This window comes from Marmota marmota, unplaced genomic scaffold (assembly GCF_001458135.2).
Source record: "Marmota marmota marmota unplaced genomic scaffold, marMar, whole genome shotgun sequence".
Taxonomy (NCBI): domain Eukaryota; kingdom Metazoa; phylum Chordata; class Mammalia; order Rodentia; family Sciuridae; genus Marmota; species Marmota marmota.
Window position 1 is genome coordinate 1,021,423 of NW_026000057.1, and position 21,438 is coordinate 1,042,860.

General features: G+C 37.6%; 1 protein-coding gene across 4 annotated transcripts in view; it reads left to right on the forward strand.

Annotated features, from left to right (window-relative positions):
* The window catches only part of Il15 (interleukin 15), a 71,734-nt gene that overhangs the window by 15,311 nt on the left and 34,985 nt on the right, over window positions 1-21,438 (forward strand). For 3 of the 4 annotated variants that reach the window (XM_015484435.2, XM_048813447.1, XM_048813446.1), the window contains exon 2: window positions 7,005-7,126. The gene's annotated coding sequence lies outside the window, so the exon portion shown is untranslated. Of the gene's footprint in view, window positions 1-7,004; window positions 7,127-17,770; window positions 17,984-21,438 lie in introns of all 4 variants that reach the window. The other variant, XM_048813448.1, reaches the window with a different exon arrangement.

The following is a 21,438-nucleotide window of genomic DNA, read 5'->3' on the forward strand; positions in this document are numbered from 1 at the left end:
GAGAGAGAGAGAGAGAGAGAGAGAGAGAGAGAGAAGAGAGGTGGGGAGAGGGAGGCAGAGAGATCCATTGAACAAAGACAAAATATAAATCCAAAAGGTATGTGCCAGGGACTCACCTTCTCCAGCCACAACCTACCTGCCTCCAGTGACCATCCCTATCAGCAGATTAATGTGCTGATTAGGTGAAGGGTCTCCTAACCCCATCATTTCACTTCTGGATGTCCTGAAATTGGCCCACACATGAGCTTTGGGGGAACACCTGATATCTAAACCACCTTTTTATGATTCCTTTATCATGGTTCTCCTGCCGTTGTTCTTACACCATTATGGTCTTTATGTTCTTCAAAATTGAGCTCAAATTTACCAACTACAGACCCTTCATCTTGCTGCCTCAGGAAATCCCTGCATTTCCAATTTTGCTGTATGAGTCTTGGTTTTTCATGGCACAATTGGACGCCCTTTATATTTTAGAATCCTATCCAGTGGTGTGTTTTCCCAACGAGACTGAAACCATTGCAATTTTGAAAGTATAAAAATGTTCCTAGGCTTTCATTTGATAAAAAAAAAAAATTGCATCAGAATATATCAATCAACCACATCACTAACACACATTTAGTTTACTGATGTTTTCCTTAATAGCAAGACTTTCCTGAGGAAGGAGTCAACGTGAGCTTTATTCATTACAAACTGAACATTAATAGCACTGAACTATGCAGATGCTAACAGCTACTTTTTCTCTTGGGTGGGGTAGCCCAAGCGTGGGGGATGATGCGGCTGGTTTATAGTGCGATGCTACATTCACAATGGGGATAACTGCCCATAAAGAGTTAATTTTTGAGTGCTCATGTGTATTTAGATTTGTTTAATGAAGTTTGCATGAATGAGCTCAGTTAAACTCCACAAAGATCCTGTGAGATGGGTAATGCCATGCTTCTCAATTTGTACATACAGGAACTGAGCTCCTGAAACAATAACCTGCCCTAAATGTTACTGGTAGTAAGTGGCTAAGTCAGATTTCAAACCCAGCTTTGTCTGAGACAGAGTTCTGTTCTACACCTCTCCAGCAGAATGTTCTGCAGGAATAAAAACGAAATATTCTATCCATCTCTGTCCCACATGGTGGGCACTAAGAGTATATGGCTTTTTACCACTTGAAGTGGCTGGACTGAGGACAGGATTTTCTACTTTTAGTTTATTTTAGTTAATGATTTTCTACTTATAGTTTATTTTAGTTAGTTTACTTTTAAATTTAAAAGCTACATGGGTTAGTAGCTACTGTACTTGTTAACACAGCTCTGGATACTTTTTAAATATTGACGAATATGAGCCAATAAAAGAGAAACCATATCAGAAAAATATATTTATAGAAGATACTATTCTTTATCCATTTCTAGAATTTTCCTGTTTCGAAAAAAGAGTGTCTTAAATTTGTTGCTGTATTAGAAGCATAGGATTTTATTTCTTTAAAAAGTTACTTGCTGCCTCCTTTGGTTGAGACATTGCTAGATTTTGGGCATTCTAAATGAAATAAGTTATGGTTTTGAACTTTATGGAGCTCACCCATTTAGTAACTTCATAAATGATATAATTTTTTCAGAGTCTTTCCTATGCAATTAATAAAGTGTTTCAATCTCTAATGTCTAATATTTTGTCATGTTTTTCTGTTAATTTTTAATGTTGTATTTTGAATATATCAATTGATATAAATTCACAGGTTCTAAACTTCAAAATGTATAAAGTGCTTTCCAGTTCCCTTCTATAGATACAACCAGTACTGTCATTTTCTAGTGTATGCCTTTACAAATACTTTTGTGCACATGTGAAAAAAATGCACATATATATTTACTTCTTCCCTTTTCAAAAAGTATAAACTGTTGAAGAAACTTGCTATTTTCACTTAAAATATACCTTGGAGTTTTTCATACTAGTATTTAAATAACTTCTCATCCTTTTATATGACTGTATAATATTCCAATGCATCATAATTCACTTAGTAATGCCTTATTGATGAAAAGTTAGAATGTTTCCATTATTTTTCTATTATAGGAAATATTGACATGAGTAACTTCAATGATTAGATTCAAAAGTCATCCTGAGTGGACTGCATTCATGTTTCCCAGAGCATATTTTAGAGACCATAAGTCTCATAAAATGTTGAATATAAAAAAAATTCTATGACTAAGTAACTAGGTAACTTTAGTTATTTGTTGGTGGTTCATCATGCACATTGTCAAATTGAAAGAAGTTCTGTGATAATCTGTTTTGATTTGATACAGGTACATTCCAATCTTACATTTTTTCGAAGATGGAATACACTACATTTGTAGGTTGGGATTTCTAGGGAGCAGATGCTGGGGTAGAGATATGCATTTTATGTGCAGTCTGCATGCAGTGCATGTTCTCAACTCCTAGTGGGACTGGGGCAGATAGAAACAAGGTAGGCAGGAGTGACATTGTAATACAGTTGCAGTAGAGGATTCAGCAGATCTGGTGAGGAAGGCTGTGGAGCTAGGAAGCCCCATCAGAGGTGGTCCAACCCTGAAGAAGAAGGTCAGGTTCTTCCAGGGGAAGGTCATGACCTTGTACTAGATACCTTCTTTGATGACAGCATTTCTGGGGAGGGACTCAGCTATGCGCTGTCAGCTGGCAAAATGAGTGCCTTCTTGTTTACTACAACTCTAAATAGCATCTTCTTATTTTTTAAGTAAATGTTTATTTGTTATTTACTACATGATCTTATTGATTAGAGCAAGTCACTAGGTCACTTTGGAAACCAGTTTCTTGCTCTCTGAAATATGGATGCTGAACTGAAAATTTTTTGAAACATCTAACATCCTCTTTTTCTAGTTCCATTGTATTGATTACATTCAAGGTCAGAGATAAATTTTCCTAAATACGTGATTGGCCACATCAAGGTCAACTATGTGTGTAGGTCAACCTTAAGCTTTCATACTACTGCTGTGCAATTATGGAGAAAGTGCATTTTTATAGGGCTTTCAGGTGCATGCCACCTAAATTTGGGAAGCCTCTTAGGGGCAAAATATGGCCTAGGAGATGTGTATTAGTAATCTTTGGTCACTGTGACCAAAACACTTGACACAAAAAACGTGGAGGAGGAAAGATTTGTTTTAGATCATGGTTTCCAAATTTTTTTGTTTATGATGTGCTGACTCCCAGGCAGAAACATCCTGGTGGGCAAGATAGAGGAAAGCTTCTCAGCTCATTGCAACAGAAAGGAGAGAGAGAGAGAGAGAGAGAGAGAGAGAGAGAGAGAGAGAGAGAACATGTGGGTGTGCACAAGGAAAGAGAATGAGAGAGTACACAGAAGGAGATGGGGAGAAGAAATACCTTCCTAGGGCACAACCCCAGTGATCTACTTCCTCCAAGTAGCCCCCACCCCCTAAAATGTCCACCGCCTCCCGAAATACCATCAAATTATTTCATCCTCACTGGATCAATCCACCCATGAAGACGGGGTCCTCATGACTCACTTTCCAAAAACCTCACCTCTGAGTATTGCAGCATTGGGGAAAAGGCCTTCAACACACAGGGAGACACTCCATATCCAAACTGTACCAAGCTGAGTAGGAGGGGTGCTTTTGTTTTTTAAATATGCTAGTTACAAGTTATTAGGTATTCACTGAAGTAGCTGGCCCGCGGTCTTCCTAGGAATATTATCTCATATTGGTAATAATTGAGTAATCAGACTGCAGTCAGCAGAGAGATGACTGTGTGCCTGCCCCTTTTGTCTGTATAAACAGTGTCTTCGTATCACTGCATCAGTCTGGGAAATATTTATCCCATACACTGGTCTCCCTTAGGTTGCAGCATGAACCCCACCCCACAACCCTAAAAAAAAATAAAACCCTGTTTGGGATGGTTTTGTTTTGCCTGTTCATTACTTCCATCTTGAGCTGAACAGGCTGAGATGGTTGCATGAAGAGCTGCTAGTGCTAAGAGCACCTGGCAGCGGAGATCTGCTGAGTAGTTCCAAAGAATTGCCGAGAGCCTCTGACTTCTGAAGGCAAGTGGGAGAGCTGCTAACATGAGAGGGAGAGCTGCAGCACTTAAAGCTCAGAGATACCAACACTAAGGTAGCTTCACTTCATCTTTTTGAATGAATTGAGCAATTGAAATCTCAGCTGGTTGGCAACAAGGCTAGCTGTGTTATCATATGTCTGCTAATTGCAGACTTTCTGCACTGTGTTCCCTGCATGGGTGCTCTTCAGATTGGAGTGGAGATAATGCAGTTGACTACAGTGTGGGTAGAAGCGTCCAGAGCAGTACAGGGCAGAGGCATCTAGAGCATCCCTGGCAAAAGTGAAGGTATTTGACAGCGATTGTGATAGCCATGGGCAGTTGTAATGGCAATCACCAAAGCAGTGGTGGCTAGAACAGGGCTTTTGGAACAGGTTCATGGAGACAGCCCAACTGGACTACTGAAGCAGTGGCAGTCTAATCAGCGACCTTTATGACAGCTGTAGGAGCAGCGACGGAATCAGTGATGTCTGTGGCAACTGCAGAAGTGTTGGCCCTGTAGCACCAGCCGAGGCTCCCAGTGGAGCTGCAGGAGTGGCAGCAAGAGTGATCGCTACTCAGCGGAACATGGGACTGCCAGGATGACAGCAGTGGTCCCCGTCCAGCCTGATGTCATCCTGGCTGTTGCTGTCACCCTGGCTAGACTGGCCGTCTGGCTACAGTACCTGGGTATAGGGGAGGGACATGATGGATATCAGTTGATCCACCAGACACAATGATGCCCATTCCTACCACCCTCAAGCTGCTTTGGCTGTTTGAAATGAACAGAAAAGTAGAAAAGTATCCCTTTGAGAGAGTTGGGTCTTCCTACTGGTCTCATCCTGAGCTGATGTGATGCCCAACTAGGGGATGAAATGCCAGTTTGTATTAGCTGGGGCTCCCGTAACAAATTACTACAGAATGGGTGGTTTATACAAGCAACAGGAATTTGTTTCTCAGTTCTGGATGCTGGGAAGTCCAGCAATAAGATGCCAGCTGATTTGGTTTCTGGTGCGGGCTCTCTTTCCGCCTTTCAGATGGCTGCCTTCTTTCTATGTCTTCACATCAGAGACAGAGAAAGAGAGAGAAGAGAAGGAGAAGGAGGAGGAGCAGAAGGAGGGGGAGGAGGACAGGGAGGGGGAGGGGAAGAGGGAGAAAGGAGGAGGAGAAGGAAGAGGGAGGGGAGGGAGAAGAGGAGGAGAGGAAAGAGAAGCAGTCACAAACCAGCTCTTTGGTGTCTCTTCTCATAAAAGCACTAATCCCTAAGAGCCCACTCTTCAGACCTCATCTCAGCCTCATTATTTCCACAAGATTCCATCACAAATACTATCACGTTGGGGTTATCACTTCAGCATATGAATTTTGGTGGAGGCATGTAGTCACATTTCAGTCTATGACAGTTTTTTTTTTTTTTTTTTTAAATAGGCTTATAGTCACTAACACTTCCCATCATGTCCTTGAATGGTGACTCCAGTCATTACCTCGGCTACACTTTCCTGATATTTTCGTTTTCTCTATGTGGATCAGAGATAAAGTCTCGGAGTGGGTTAATGGTGGGGGTTAGTAGTAAGTAGGAGATGTTTTCCCACCTCTGAATTAGCCTTAGAGCAGATGTCTGGACCCAGAACTCTCTTTATAACTTTGTATAACTTGATGTTTATTTGTCCTTAACATTGAGTTCTAGCCACCAATTCTAGGACAAGAATAAAATCTCATGCCAAATCTTACTGAAATCCTGTTCCTCCTCCAGGAATTCTGAGCCAGTGCAGGCAGCATTCCTTGGCCAGACAAAAGCCGCTCGCTCAGGCCACCTCCAATGTCTCATGTTCACTGAAATCTTTCCGAGTTCCTCATCTTCCTCATCTCCATGGGATCCATGGCCTCACACATTGACTTTGCATGAGACTTTCTTCATTCCCCTTTCGAAACATTCAGAGCATTTTTTTTTTCTGTTCTCCACTAGTTGGTGAGCTTCTTAAGGATTAAAACCCATTATTAGAGCACCAAACAAAGATCCTTAGATAGAGGAAGTTTTGCATAAATGTTTCTTTAAATGAATAATTTGGAAGAATTCTGGCTTTCAGGTAGGCATAAAGAAGGGCTAAATTTGGATTTGCAATTATATTAAACGTTTACTGCCTCAGTAGTGATCAGAACTAAGATTGTTTAAAATTAATTATTACTCTTATTGTAAATATTCTTTATACCATAGGCCATACTGAAATTTGGCTGTTTCTTAATTTACTTTATAAAATAGAAGTTATACTGCTTTACTTTTTAAAAGTGGAATAAGTTGAAATACCATTTGTAAAAATAGGAGGCGTACTATTTTAAGGTTTTCTAATTGTACAATCCGTTAGCATATTTAAACCCCTTAAATCAAATGTACTTTGAAAAATGATATCATACATAATAGTGTTTTTTTTTAAAAGAGAGAGAGAGAGAATTTTTAATATTTATTTTTTAGTTTTCAGTGGACACAACATCTTGTTTGTATGTGGTGCTGAGGATCGAACCCGGGCCGCACGCATGCCAGGCGAGCACGCTACTGCTTGAGCCACATCCCCAGCCCCGTAATAGAGTTTTAAAATTAAATATATGAATGGAGATTTATATTTCATTGTTAGAATAGATGTTCAAAACTATATTCAATATCTTCCTTAGACAGTAACATAACAGGAAGCCCACATATATCTTTGACATTTTCCTCATGCCATTTTGTGGTAGAATGAAGAACATTTTGCTAGAAAACTCTGGGAAGCATTATACTTTCTAATCAATATTAGCTTCAGTTAAATTATGGAACACTCTCAAGACTTCAGGAAAGATTCACCCAGAAAATTCAGGCTTAACTTTTGAAGTCTTCTCCATGCAAGACTTCATGTCTTTCATAGCATAATCAGGAACATAGTAAACCATTAACCTGAGGAGAAGAGGATTCAATACCTAATTTTTGATCTTTTTATTCCCACCTTTGACTTTTACAGAATCCATCCCGACGTGTGGCCATCTGGCTCTGGGAAGCAATGTCTCATTCTGTTCCATGTTAGTGATGTCCCACGGAGTACAGAAGTCCATGCCAGCAGACAGCCAGGCTACAGGAGGTCATGTAAGCAAAGTTTAAAAACCATATTATGCAATATAAACACTTTTATGTACTTAATAAAAAGTACAGTGGGGGCAAACCTGGTAATGTCATACATAAATCAGATTTTTTTTTAAAATTGAGCACCTTGGATAAAAAAGAAAATGCCATTTTTCATAGATTGTTTAAAGCATTTCCTGTGGATGGAGAATATTGCACATAAGAAAAGTAGACATTTTTTTTTCTTGCAATTACTCAGATAGGGAATGTTCTAAGCTTTCTAATCTAAATGGTCAGTCACAACTAGTCTACTCTGCTCTATCGATGGAAAGCAGCCATAGACATGGATGTGTCTGTTCAGTCCCAACAAAACTTTATTTAAAAGCACAGGTAGTGGGTGCATTTTAGTAAGCTTCTCAACTCAAAAAAATGATAAAAAAAAAAACAATTTAGAGAAGAAAAGTTCATTTGAGCTCATATTCAGGGGTTCAGTCTATGGTTGGCCGATTCCTTAACCCTGGGTCTAAGTGAGGCCGAACATCATGGTGCAAGTGTGTGGCAGAGTTAAGCAGCTCAGGACATAGCAGCCAGGAAGCAGAGAGAGCTCCACTGACCAAGGACAAAGAAATAAACCCCAAAGGCATGCTCTCAGTGATCTACTTCCTCTAACTACAACCTACCTGCCCACAGTTACCACCCAGTTAATCCATATTAGTGGATTAATTCACTGATTAGGTAAAGGCTCTCATAACCTAATCATTTTACCTCTGATTTTTTTTCATTATCTCACACATGAGATTTTGGGAGGATACCTCATATTTGAACCATAACAGGATGAGATTTGAGCTATAGATTGCACTTTGCCAATCCTTGGGAACATAAGATGGTGAGATTCTACAGCTCACATTCTGCTACTTTACTACTTTGCCTTTGAAGAAATGGGTGCTTCAAATTACACAATAAAATAATTCCATTTTCCAACTTCTTAGTTTACTACTTTAAGGAAATTAGAGACTATCTGATATTGATGAGATTATTTAATGACTAATTGAAATTTTTGAAAAATATATAAAGATAATATAAGATCAAGTTCAGTCTCAAGAACTAAACAAAATAAAGCCACAGAAATGAAAATTCAAGCACCTGGATTCTGATTGGTAAACCCATACATATCTCTTTTTTAAAATTTTTTATTGGTTCTTCTTAGTTATACATAATATTAGGTTTCATTGTGACATAATTATAAAAGCATGGAACATACTTTGCTCTCATTCAGATCCCAGTAGTATCCCTTTCCCTTCCTTCCTCCCTGTTCCTCTTACATTTTGTTATAATTTCTGTGTAATTCCTCAAAATAAAATTTTGTATTGTGAACATAATGCAGAAGGAAAGGGGGTTTACATAAACTGAAACTCTTTACATAAATGCTAATAAGAAAAATGTAGTTCCTCTTTTGCTTAGTCATTTTTTGGTGCCAGAAAATAAGAACATAAAAAGTGAAACAAAAAGTGTAAAAAACATATCCTTTGGCAGTAATTACCTATAAACTAACAATTTCCCCTTAACTTCATTAGGCTTCCTTGAAACTACTGCTTAGTAGGAATTTTGGTAAGAATTCCCCTGAACTCAAGGACCAATTTACTGGTGGTCTTTTGGATATACACTTACTAGGGTTTCTGCACTGAGGGTTCTAAGAAAGTACAGGACATTTTGATCATTGGGGTATAAAACTTGGGACTTTTTAAGCACTAGCAATGTAGCTTTGAATTATCTTGTCACTATGAGATATTGATGAAAGCAACTAGTCATTAATTTTAAAAATTCCATTTTGATAAATTTGGGGACAGGAGAGTTTTTTAAAAAATGAGATCATGGTTGAAAATGCAAGAAATTCCAAGAGGAATCTCCTCCCTTATTATCTCAGTGATAAATAAGTGTTTGAAGTTGTAAGAAAAAAGTCTCATATGCTTTCTGTTTTTTTTCTTTTTTATGAATTCTGATTCCTCAGTTTTTCCTTCCGCTTCCTTTGTTGGTATTCTAACAAACAGAGGCCTTTTGATTGGTCACTTGTGGTGACTAGTGATTAGTATTCCTGTCTAATATGAGTGAGGACTGAAAATTTAGGGTAGGTAGAGAGACCTCAAATATCTCAATTTGCATACTAAAAAGCAGGCAATCAAGTGCCATTTATTCCTTAGTGACCCTTGATATTACTGTAACTAGGACCCAGTAAAGCACAATTGGTACAGGATTTCCTCTCCAAAGCAGCTCTTATTTTGGAAAATCAATTTAGCATAGTAGGCTTCATAATAAAGAAACCTTGGCTGAAATGACATTTGTATAACTGAATTTCACCTGCAGTGTTTATCATGATCTTTACTTTTTTTTTTTACATTCTGAGAATAAATGTACTTATGCATCAGAATTTGGGTATATGGTGAGTTAATTCTGAGAACAAATGTACTTACAAATAAGAATTTGGAATATATGGTAAGTTCATAAGGATCTCATATCTACATGCTTTCACCAAAGCTCTCTTTATTTATTTTACCTACAACTGTAGCCTACAGGGTTGGGAAGCCATCAAACATGTCTTTAACTCAATTTGTTTAAAACTTAACAGTATTTCTTACTACTTTTTTTGATTATCAAAGTAATACATGCTCATTATAGTAAAGTAAAAAACCACAGAAATATATACAGTGGAAAAATTTCACTACTTATATAATTACTAAGGAATAACTGATTGCATTATTCTTTCCAGTGTTATTTTTCAACAATATAAAAAAAAAGATACAAAGATTGTTTCTTTGCTTGTTTAACAGAACATTGTAACATTTCTCCTTGGCATTACATAAGTAAATATTATTTCAATGCATATACAATAATCCAAGTTAAAATGTATCAGAAACCATCATTAATTTCCCTAACTTTAATTATTAAAAGCAACACTGTCTAATGTATACTTGGATGTATCTTTGTCCATAATTCTGACAATTTTATCAGGAAAGTTTCTTAGCAGGGTGTATTAGAGTTCTCCAGAGAAATAAAACCAATAGAATTCATAATTATAAAAGGGGATTTATTAGAGTGTCTCATATGACAAGGGGGTCCAAAATGTCCCTCAACTGCGGTCTTCAGTCTGGAGAGTCAAAGAAAGTGGGAGCTGCTCAGTCTAAGGAATCAGAAGTCTCAGAACAAAGGAAGAGGCCAAAGATGCAGCCCCAGTGCTAGTGCAAAGACCTGAAAGCTACCTAGAGAGCCCCTGGTGCAAGTGTGCATTCAAAGGCTGAAGGACGTGGAGTTCCATGTCCGTCAGTGGCAGCAGCAGAAGACTCCACCTGCTTGGGAAGGGAAAGCCAAGCATTTTCTAGTGGCCACTTCTGCCCTTTGCTCTGCCTGGACCTCCAGCCTATTGGATGGTGCTTTCCTGCATTCAGGGAGGGTCTTTCCCACTCAGTTCACTGATCCACCTGACAGTCTTCTCCAGAAACACCCTAATAGTCACACCCAGAAGTGTGCTTTACCTATTCCTATCATCTCCTCTGTTCAGTCAAGCAGTGGACCAAAATTAACCTTGAAAGAAGTGAATTACGATGTCCAAATTTAGAAATAAGTTAAAGAATCTCAACACGTATTCCAAAAAGCCTGTGCAAATTTATACTTTTGTCATTTCTCTGTGAGTCTTGGTGGCCTGTCTCCTCATCCATCCTAACATTTAATCATCCTTTTTGGTTCCATGAGGAATAGGATAATAGATTATGCCACATGTAAGTATCTCAGGAACCCTACAGAAAACCAGGGAATTTGGATTGAGGGGGAGACTCACAAACTAAGCGTACAGCAAAATCCAGAGACAGTGAAATACCATAAAATCCAAAATATGTCATTTATAGGCAAAACAACTGAAGCCAGAAAAATTTGTGCAGGAAACCCTGTTGAGTACCAGGGAAGCATGGGAATCTGGAAGGAACCCATTGATATCAGTGCTCATCAACAGATAAATTCTGCAAGAAAGAAAAGGACCTGCTCTGTGAGCACTCACCTTGAACAGAAATCATTGCTGGGAGAAAAAGAGAAAGATGTTTTTGCATCTGTAAGTGGGAGAGCTCACAAAGCACATTTTTGAAAAGGAGAGAAATGCATTGGTGGGAAGGGGCTGTGGCCCATGGTGGCAGCTTCCAGTGAAGACTCTGGAGGAGCTCAGAATTGATACTTACGACACCCCTTTTGTAAGTGCCAATGAACTTCACAGTGTGCATCCTGACAGGCAGTCAGATACCTGCCTCCAGTGTGTGTATGTCTTGTCTGGGGTTTCTTTCTGTCATGGAAATGTGCAAAAGATGACAGCCTGTGTGTCTGGGCTCTGACCAAGGAAATGGAGACGTCAGCAGGACACCCTTCCCCGTCCTCTGCTGGGGAGTGATTCCTTATGGTGCAGTCTGTGTCCTTCTGTGCACTTAGAAATGGCCAGCTCTGCAGCACTTCCTGGTAGGGGCTTTTCTTGAGTATCCTGATATTTTCCCCATATTTACTTCCTCCCGCTTTCCTGGAATTGCACTCCTTACCGAAATGCTTCTGTGTCTAATGATGATGTCATACTTTTATTGTTTTTTCTAATTTCCATTGGAATTTCTTTCAGGCCACAGATTATTTAAAAATATGTTGCTTAATTTTTCCAGCTGTTGAACATTCCTTAGGTATCTTTTGTGCTTACTGATATCACAGCCAGAATTTAAGTCCTTTTAATTTTTAATAACCTGCTTTATGGCCCAGCATATGCTTAATTTTGCCAAATGTTCTAAGAGGACTTGAACAAAATGTGAATTTTGTCAATGTTGGGTGTCAACACCAGGTAGACCAAGTTTATTAATTCTTTTTCAGATCTGCTTTATCCTTATCAAACTCTTCTTTTACTGTTTGTTTTATGTGCATTTTTTAAAGATTTTTTTTAAAAAAAACACCCACACTGATGGTGAAATTGCTTTAGTTCTATTAATTTTAACTTAGTAAATGTAAAGCTATGATTTCAGGAAATTAGATTTTGGATTGTGATATCCCCCTGTGTGTCAGTCAGCTTTGCATCACTATGACACAACATCTGAGATAAACAACTTAAAGGAGGAAAGTTGTATTTTTGGCTCACAGTTTCAGAGGGTTCAGTCCCTGGTTGTTACCCATGGCTATGGGCTGCATTGAAGCACAGTATCATGGGGGTGTGGAGCCCAAGATGGAGCAAGATGCATCCTTCATGGTGGGTGGGCAGTGAAAAAGACAGAGAGAGGGAGGAAGGGGCAGGGAGTCCCAATATTCTCCTGAAGGGCATGCCACAGTGACTTATTTCCTCCAACTAGGCTGTACCTCTTTAAGTTTCCCCATCCCGCATAGCGCCATGAGCTAGGAAGCCAGTCTTCAACACATAAGATCCAAACCATAACACTCTGGGAGATCGGCCTCTTCCTGGCTTTGAAATGCCCCCCCACCCCCACCTTTCTAATAAGCTGTTTGACTTAAAGTCTACTTAGGTATAAATATAGCTACTTTGGTTTATTTGCCATTTATGTTCATGGTTTGTATTTATGTTACAGGCCTGCCTCCTAAATAGCACATAGCTAGCTATAGATCGTGTTATTGTCTTTAGTCCAACTTGGCAATCTTAGTATTTTACAGAGTGTTTAGTTCATTTTCATTTGTATGATTACTGATATAGATGTGTTTATCTGACCATTTCCTCAGTCCTTTATGGTGCTTTTTCCTTTTGTGCCTTTATTTAGATTAATCAGCTTTTTTATTTCTCCTTTATGTCTACCAATCTTTTAATAATTGCTATTATACTCTATAACCTCATATGTTATAACATGCATCTTGTTTAGTTTACATACCAGACATCAGTTTTTGTTGTTGTTTCTTGTTTTGTTTTTTTGGGGGGGGATGCTGGGGATTGAACTCAGGGGCACTCAACCACTGATCCACATCCCTAGCCCTATTTTGTATTTTATTTAGAGACAGGGTCTCACTGAGTTGCTTAGCATCTTGCTTTTGCTGAGGTTGGCTTTGAATTCAAGGTCCTCCTGCCTCAGCCTCCCAAGCTGCTGGGATTACGGGCATGTGCCACCATGCCAGGCCAAACATTAGTTTTTACTGAGATATTACAACATACATTCTTCAAAATTGCATTCTATCTAGTGGTTATTTTAATGAGAAATAATTGCATAGTGATTTAAAGCCTTCTCAAAAAATAAAAACTTCAAATTATTTTCATGAAGTGAGTATGCCTTTTATACTTAAGCTTAATATCATCAGTAAATTATTAGCAGAAATAATTTAGGAGCTCATTGAAGGAGTAATATATAATCGCAAAGTAGGGTTCATTTTAGAGATGAAAGATTGTTAACTGTTAAATTAATTAATCATATTAATGGATCTAAGAAAAAAACACAAGTTAATCTCTATATATGCTAAATATTCAGTTGAGCAAATTCAGCAATCATTGTGGGTTTATTTTGATGTTTAAACAAATAAGGGCAACTCAATAAAGTAAGAATTAAAGATTTTATGACCATGACAAAATGCTTACACACACCTGCATGTAAACACTTGCTACCACACACACACACACACACACAGACACACAGGTGTGTGCACACGCACACACATACACACACAATCTCAGTGCAAAGATAGGATCATAATTTATGGCAAAATACTAGAGGTGTAGCTGCCATCCTTGCTAAAATGCCAAATGAGATAAAGATGTACAACCGTACTGGTGATGCTGTACCAGATTACCAACAAAGCATACAAGAAAAAAAAATGAGTTTTAAACAGACAGGTGGAAGGAAAATGTTTTGATGACTAACTATTTAGAAACTCCCAAAGAATCTACCCAAACACTTTTAACCATTACTCAATTTTAGGATCTAGGACAGGGACTGATCAATAAATGAATCTGACTCATTAAAAAAAGTCCTTTGGTTGGGAGTTGGAGAACCAGTCTGGAAAAATTCAAAATAAAAATGATTAACTGGAGAAAAATTCAAAATGACTAAATGGGGAGAAACATTACCAGGTGTTTTCTTTCTGGTGTAACAAAAACTTTTAGAAACAGTTGGGTGGGATTGTGGGGAGTGCATAGCAATAGAGCCATAGGGAAAGAACACCAAGGACGTTCTGTATAAAAAGAAATAAATTGCATTTCAACTTATAAAGATATATTTAAGCCAGGCATGGAGCACATCTGTAATCCCAGCAGCTCTGGAGGCGGAGGCAGGAAGATCATGAGTTCAAAGCCAGCCTCAGCAACTAATTGAGACCTTGTGTCTAAATGAAATATAAAAAAGGTCTAATTATGTGGCTCAGTGGTAAAGTGCCTCTGGATTCAATCCCCTGTACCAAAAAAAAAAAAAAAAAGAGATATTCAACTCAACAAAAAATGCTAGCTGTTATTTAATTTTGCTTAGGAAGTGAAGGAATATGAATGTCTCTTTCTAGATTTGCTTGCATTTTATAAAGTACTTTTGGAGGAAGCACAGGAAGTAACAGGAATGGTTACCTAGAGAGACCCCTTGAAGGGAGGATGGAGTCCACAGAACAGGAACTGAAATTTACATAAATACCTTCTCATATTGTTTTCTTCAGTCATGTGAATATACTACCTTTAAAGAAAAAATATAGCAAAATGCAAATTGGTAATTATTTTCACACATTTGTAAAGTGAGAGATGACACTGTTCCTAATACTATAAAAGTTTGATTCTATAAAGTGTTCATTTGCTGTTTCACACCTTGCAATTATCTATTAAAGTTCTTTATGTTTAGAGGTATTTTCATTCTTCACATTAAATTTTATGATCCTTTAATGTATTAGGGAGCCCATTATTTAACATATTTTTTACTTTTTAAAATCAATTTATCTTATCTTCATTATATATTAACTTATTAACTTATTTTTATTTTGCCAAACCTATTGCTTTTTCCTTTGTTGAATTAAAAACAAAACACTGCTTTATATTACTATTCAGATACCAGATAAAAATTTATTTGCTTTTTTCCTGGATATTTTTATTTTTTTTAAAAAAGTCAGAATTTATTTGTCATAGACTATGGAAAAATAATATAAGTTTTCTCTTAGAGAGCTAATCTATTTTTTCTTGGGATCCTTGTTAAATAATAACTCACCTGTTTCAAGTTCAGAGTTAATAATGTTTTGCCGAGTCACTCATCAATACCTTTGTATTGATAAACCAAACTTTTTATTTTTTGGTACATTTAACATCTATTCTTTCTAGCTCCTTCTTATTCTTTTTCTATTTAAAAATTATTCAGCAGTAGATTTTTCCTTAAGGATCACAGTTTTAATTCCACTTTCTATGTCAACTCTTTTATGTCAATTTAGATTCCGATTACATTTCTTATGAAATAATTTGAAATAAATAGATTTGTAATATACAGTATTTCTTTCAGGAATCAAGTTTGCTTCTCAAATTATTTAATTACCCTTCGTCTTTTTAATCTTGTTTTATTGTTTTTTTATATAGTACCAGAGCATTCCTTTTCATATTCATTCCTGAGCATTGTGTACATTTTCCCCTGCATATTGCTGAGATAGGGAATGATGTATATGATATTTATTGATTATTTAATTTTCATTCATCATTTATTTTGTCTCCAAACTTCTCAGAACTTGATATTTTACTTCTTATGGTATCTTGGGTAATTTGCTTAACTTTCTTTATTGCATAATTGTGGAATTATGGTGCAATGACAAAGAATATGGGAAAATGGACTCAGGTAGAGGTTCAGTTATAGAAGATTCTTTGTCGTGATTGGAAAAAAGTTACTATGTTCTCCTTGACATGCTCATAGAATGTTTTTCCCTTTGGAGTAGTTATAATTGTCATCTCTTCTTTTTCTCTCCTATTTGCAAAGAATAGATACCAGGGTATCTTATTTTTACTCTAAAGTACAGTAAGGATACTTGTGATTTGCTAGTAGGTTTGAAGTTGTTCAGAATTTTCAGTCTGTTTATTTTATTGATAATTATTTTTTTTAAGGAATGTGTACTGAATTTTGTCAAATGCCATGTATAAAGATTAAGCTGAGTGGATTTGGAGCCCAGCTCCACCACCTACTAGGATAGTATCACAACAGTGGGTCATCTGTTCCTTCTCTCAGTTTCATTTGCAAAATGGGAGATGATCTTTGTATCTGCCTCACAGGGATCCTATGAATGACATAGGACTTATAACCCTTAATGGGGTTTTCCTGCAGTTGAAATAGAGTAGACATTCATTAAACAATAGCTACTGTCATCTATTAAGGTGATGGGATGATTTTTCCACAGGGCAACTTACATTGAAGAAGGTCCAACTGGCATCTCAGCCGTGGCTCAATTTAAAAAGAACACTTGTGTGTCCACCTCATGTTTGAGTACTATTGTTTAATTCTCAGTAGATTGGAATTCACTCTCAATTGATACTCACCTTTAAAATAATAATGTGTTTTCTTTGTCTATCAGCAAGGTTAAGAAACATGTCTGTCTTCTGTTTTTGAGGGCTCTGTTTATTCAATTAGAGGAAGGAAGGGTGGAGTTGAGTCAAATACTAATTTTTGAAACACTTTGTTTTTTTAGTTCTTTTATTATGGTAGATATGTGGGTATGCTTTTATCTTGGTACACTAATAAACATAATACTTAGAAAGTTTCAAAGCACTGGAAAGTTTAGTCATGTATGGATAGACCCGTCAGCATGAACCTCAACACCACCTATCATTAGTGAGCCTCTTAAGTTATTTCCCTTATTTTAATTTTCTGTTATAATAGGTTATTTTAGTGTTCTGTGGAAACCTAACCTGATATTATTAACATTTTTATGGGACATTAAGTTTTGTCCACTGTCACAGTTAATAAATCTCACTCACTTTGCTAGAAATATAATTTGGATACTGAAAATTGTGCAGCATATACAATTTCATTTTATTAGTATGTATTTTACAATTGTAGTTAAACCACCTTTTAATTTTGTTAGCATGTGTTAAATGATTGATTATGTAATAGAGATAACAGTGCCACTTATGCCAAAAATATATGCACACCTATTGGAGGAGATATTTTCCTTAGAATGGAGGGACTTTTGAGAGAAAGATGCTGTGATTTCCCCATGCCTTTGTCTACCTGCCCACGCCATGCTGGTGGGCGGTCTCTGACGTGGTAGGGGGAACTTCCCTCATGCCTCCTTGCCATTGCTGTTCCAGGGCAAGTTTCTGATTCTCTCTTCAGCTGTCTTCCATGTTTCTGTGAACTTTGGCAGAAACTTCTGGATTCCTTCTACAGAGACTTAGATGATTCACTCCATCCTTCTCTGCCTACTGAAGCCTTCCCTCTGGTACCCTGTCACATCTGGCTGCTCCATGGGTGGAATTACCCTCCCATTTGGTGTCCAACAGGAATTCTGGGCATGATCAGTACTCAGCTCCCTGTTGAATGTATTCTGATCCCACGTTCCGTGGATTCTGCTCTGGAAGGAGAAGTGGTCCACGCCTCTCTTCTACTTCTGTTTTCCTTTGCCTTCTCACCCTCCTGGCTGAAGTGCCACTTGCATCACATCCTTCTGAGGGTAACCTTGTGTTCAGCTTCCGCTGACAGATGGTGTTTCCCCTCTCTACTACAGAATCCAGAGACCAGATCTAGATCCAGTTTCATTTTCAAGACCAGAGGCTTGGGAACCCTAAGCAGTAGGAATTTTTCGAAACGGAGGTGATACTGGTTGAAGTCTCAAAGGAACATAGTTCAGTGAGTAGAGTGAGTGATGATAACAAGGATACAAGCCAAGCTGCCTGGTTTCCTGTTCTGGGGCTGCCACTTACTGGCTTTGTAACTTGGGGTAAGTTATGCAATTACTTTGTTCCTTAAATTTGTCATCTTTAAAATGTTGACAATAGCAGTACCTTCCTTACAAAGTTGTTGTAAAACAAAAATTAGTCAATAACACATGAATAGCTGAGAATAGAAAATGAAGATAGCCCTGGCTATTAGTTAACTAGCATGATTATTTTTTATTTATTTATTTTGGTACTGGGAATTGAACACAAGGCTACTTACCACCGAGCCACATTCCCAGACCTTTTAATTTTTTATTTAGAGACAAGGTCTCCCTGAGTTGCTTAGGGCTTCACTAAGTGGCTGAGGCTGAATTTGTGATCCTCCTGCTTCTGCCTCCTGAGCCCCTGGCATTACCGGAGTACATCACCACACCTGGCTAATACTATTATTTTAATGTTATTATTAAAAGTAAAAATTTGTCTTTCTTTTCTGTATTTGAAGAGGTAGAATGTGAGTAGAATATGGTAAGGTCATTGGTAACTGAAGGGAAACAGGTGACTTCCTATTGGAGATTAAATTTAAAAAAAAATAGATTAAGAAATGTGTGTGCCTTTAAGGAGGGCTTTGAAAGTGCCATAGAATTTAGACATACCATGATAAACAACAGGAACACTTGAAAATTGTAAACACTGGAGTGATTGTATTACAAAAGTAGCTCGATGATTTACATTAGTTCATCAGGAGCTAACCCAGTATAATCAAAGCATGAAACAGATATAGTTACAGGAATTCAGCCTGGAGGTGATGCAGGCCTGGACTGTGCCATTGCAATTAGTAGTGGTGACAAAGGAAACCAGAGAGGGTTGTCGGCAATCACAGAGGGCATCTGGACAAGGCTGCTTCTGAATATGGGATAGTGGTTGCCTGGTGCTGGATTTGGTAGAACTGGAGAGTTGGAAGAACAGGGCGTTGCCTGGAGGAAAAATTTTAATTTTAGGTTTCTCAACTTTGAGATTGCAATGGGAAATTCAAAGAAAAATATCCCAAAAGCCAGAATTAGCAAACTTTTTTTTTTTTTAATAAAGAGCCAGACAGTAGTCTTTGTAGACCAGATAGGGTCTTTGTCACATATTATTTGTAATGCTTTTTCCTAATCTCTTTAAAAAAAANAGCTACTTAATTGCCCCAGTCTGTTTTCAGTCTGTAAAATGGGGTTGTGGTGAAGACTGAATGAATGAAGCACTTAAAAATGCTTCAAAGACAGTTTGGAACATTAAAAAGTGCTAGATAAAATGGATTGTCACTGTATTTATTATTATTATTCCTGGTACTGGGGACTGATCCCAGGGGTGCTTCACCACTGAGCTACATCTTCAATCCTTTTTTATTTTTTTATTTTATTTTATTTTATTTTATTTGGGTACCCAGGATTAAACTCAGGAACACTCGACCACTGAGCCACACCCCCAGCACAGGGTCTTGCTAAGTTGCTGAATATGGCCTTGAATTTGTAATCCTCTTGCCTTAGCCTCTTGAACTTGTGATCCTCCTGCCTTAGCCTCCTGAGTTGCTAGGATATATATATATATATATATATATATATATATATATATATATAAATGCAAAACAAAAACCAGCTGTAACCTGATTTGGCATCCCCTTCAATGGTCTATTTCAAAAGAACAGATGCTGGACTGAGATGTGGGATCTAGAGATCCAGATTAATCTTCAGCATGTTAGTAATTTAAACAATCATGAGTGAACATGAGTGGTATTATATATTTATGTATATTTGTTATTGTGTTGTTTTTCTCCATGGTGCCTGGCTTGTAACCCACACAGCCAGTCCTAGTAATTTTCTGTGTGAGTAGATCAATGCGGCATCTTTTGTTAGAGTTCCAGGGATGAAGGCTAAAGACACTCCCTGGTTGCAGTGTTGCAGTGCCTTGGGCTGCAGTGCCTTAGGCTCCAAGTAAAGTCTCTCTATGACTTTCTCCTGCCCTTATTTCACTAGTTTCTTTTTCTCCCCAAGAAAAGCCACTTAAACCACAATTTCTCTTCCCCAGTGCAGGCCATAGAAACTAAAAATATACTTATCTTCTTTTACCTTTTTGTCTTGGAAATGGACACAAAGATACTTTGTGATGTACCTTATCTGATAGTAAATCATTAGACCCTATTTCTAAGGGGTTCTGCCCCATACCTGCAAGGAAGGACTGCTTCCCAGAGAGATGAGAAGAAACTGAATGAACAGGCCTTCCTGGGTTTCCCTACTCGGTCTGTTGGCAGCAGATTATGCCTATGTGGTTCAGTCACATTTCCACGCGGTTGTCTATGCTCCATTTGTGCCTGTGCAATGACATCTTCGTGAAAACATGCAGAAGGATAGGGATTCCAAAAGCCGAACATGTGGAGGCTCACAGGAAGGTGATTGGGCCCTCAGCTTCATGCTGGGAGGTCGAAACCCACCTCCACGCATGTGTGCCCAGAAGCCTTCCAGACTTTGCCTTTTGTGTCTCATCACCTGGATGTTCATTTGCATCATTTAAAATATCAAAACTGGTAAATGTGTTTCCTAAATTCTGTGAGCTGCTCTAGCAAATCGGTGGAGCCTAAGGAGGGGTGCATGGAAACCCAAACTTGGAGCTAGTCGATCAGAGATTCTGGAGGTCCAGATTGTGACAGGTGTCAGAAATGAGACAGTGGGATCTGACACAATCTCTAGGTAAATAGAGCAGATTGGAATCAAATTAGCAAATGTTCAGCAGGTATCCACTGAAGACTTGATTGGTTTCCTGCTATTGGGGAGAAATACCCATGCACTTTTGGGTTCTAGAAGTGATCTGTTGTGAGTGTACATACAGTAGGACAAACTGAATTTGAGTGTTATTTTTCTGTTTGTTTGTTTGTTTGACTCAGCATGGATATGCATTATTAAAATATTATTGTTAAATTACATAACTATTAAAACAAGAATTTTTGTCCAGAATTCGATTTTATAAATCATGACTCACTTCTTGTGAGCCCAGGAATTCTAGCAAGTAGATATAAAAGTAGATTCAGTAAAATTAATGAGGATTTTTAAAAATGTTTTTTAGAATTGAACATAATATTGCAGGAAATTCCTGATTTTATAATCCTATGGAAATTAATGCAAAATAATGTTTACTTATCACAGAGAGAAGAAGTAATATTTCTGGTTTATGAGATTATCATAAAATAGCCCATAAGAATTGTAGCAAACTCCACTTGGATCAAGGAATTAGAATACTTATGCTTTATGGGATTGAAGAATGTTCTGTTCTTCTAAAATTGACCAAAGGATATGGTTTAGAATTTAAATAAAAAGTTTTGGTTCTGTAATTCAGCCCAAGTTGATAAAAATCAAGGGTATGATTTGAAGAAACCTCTCAAACTAGCCATTAATTAATGAGTCATTTGTTCTTTTAACTCAAGTAGATCACTAGAGATTAAATATGCTTTCCTAGTAGAATTTATTGATTGCAAATTTAACCA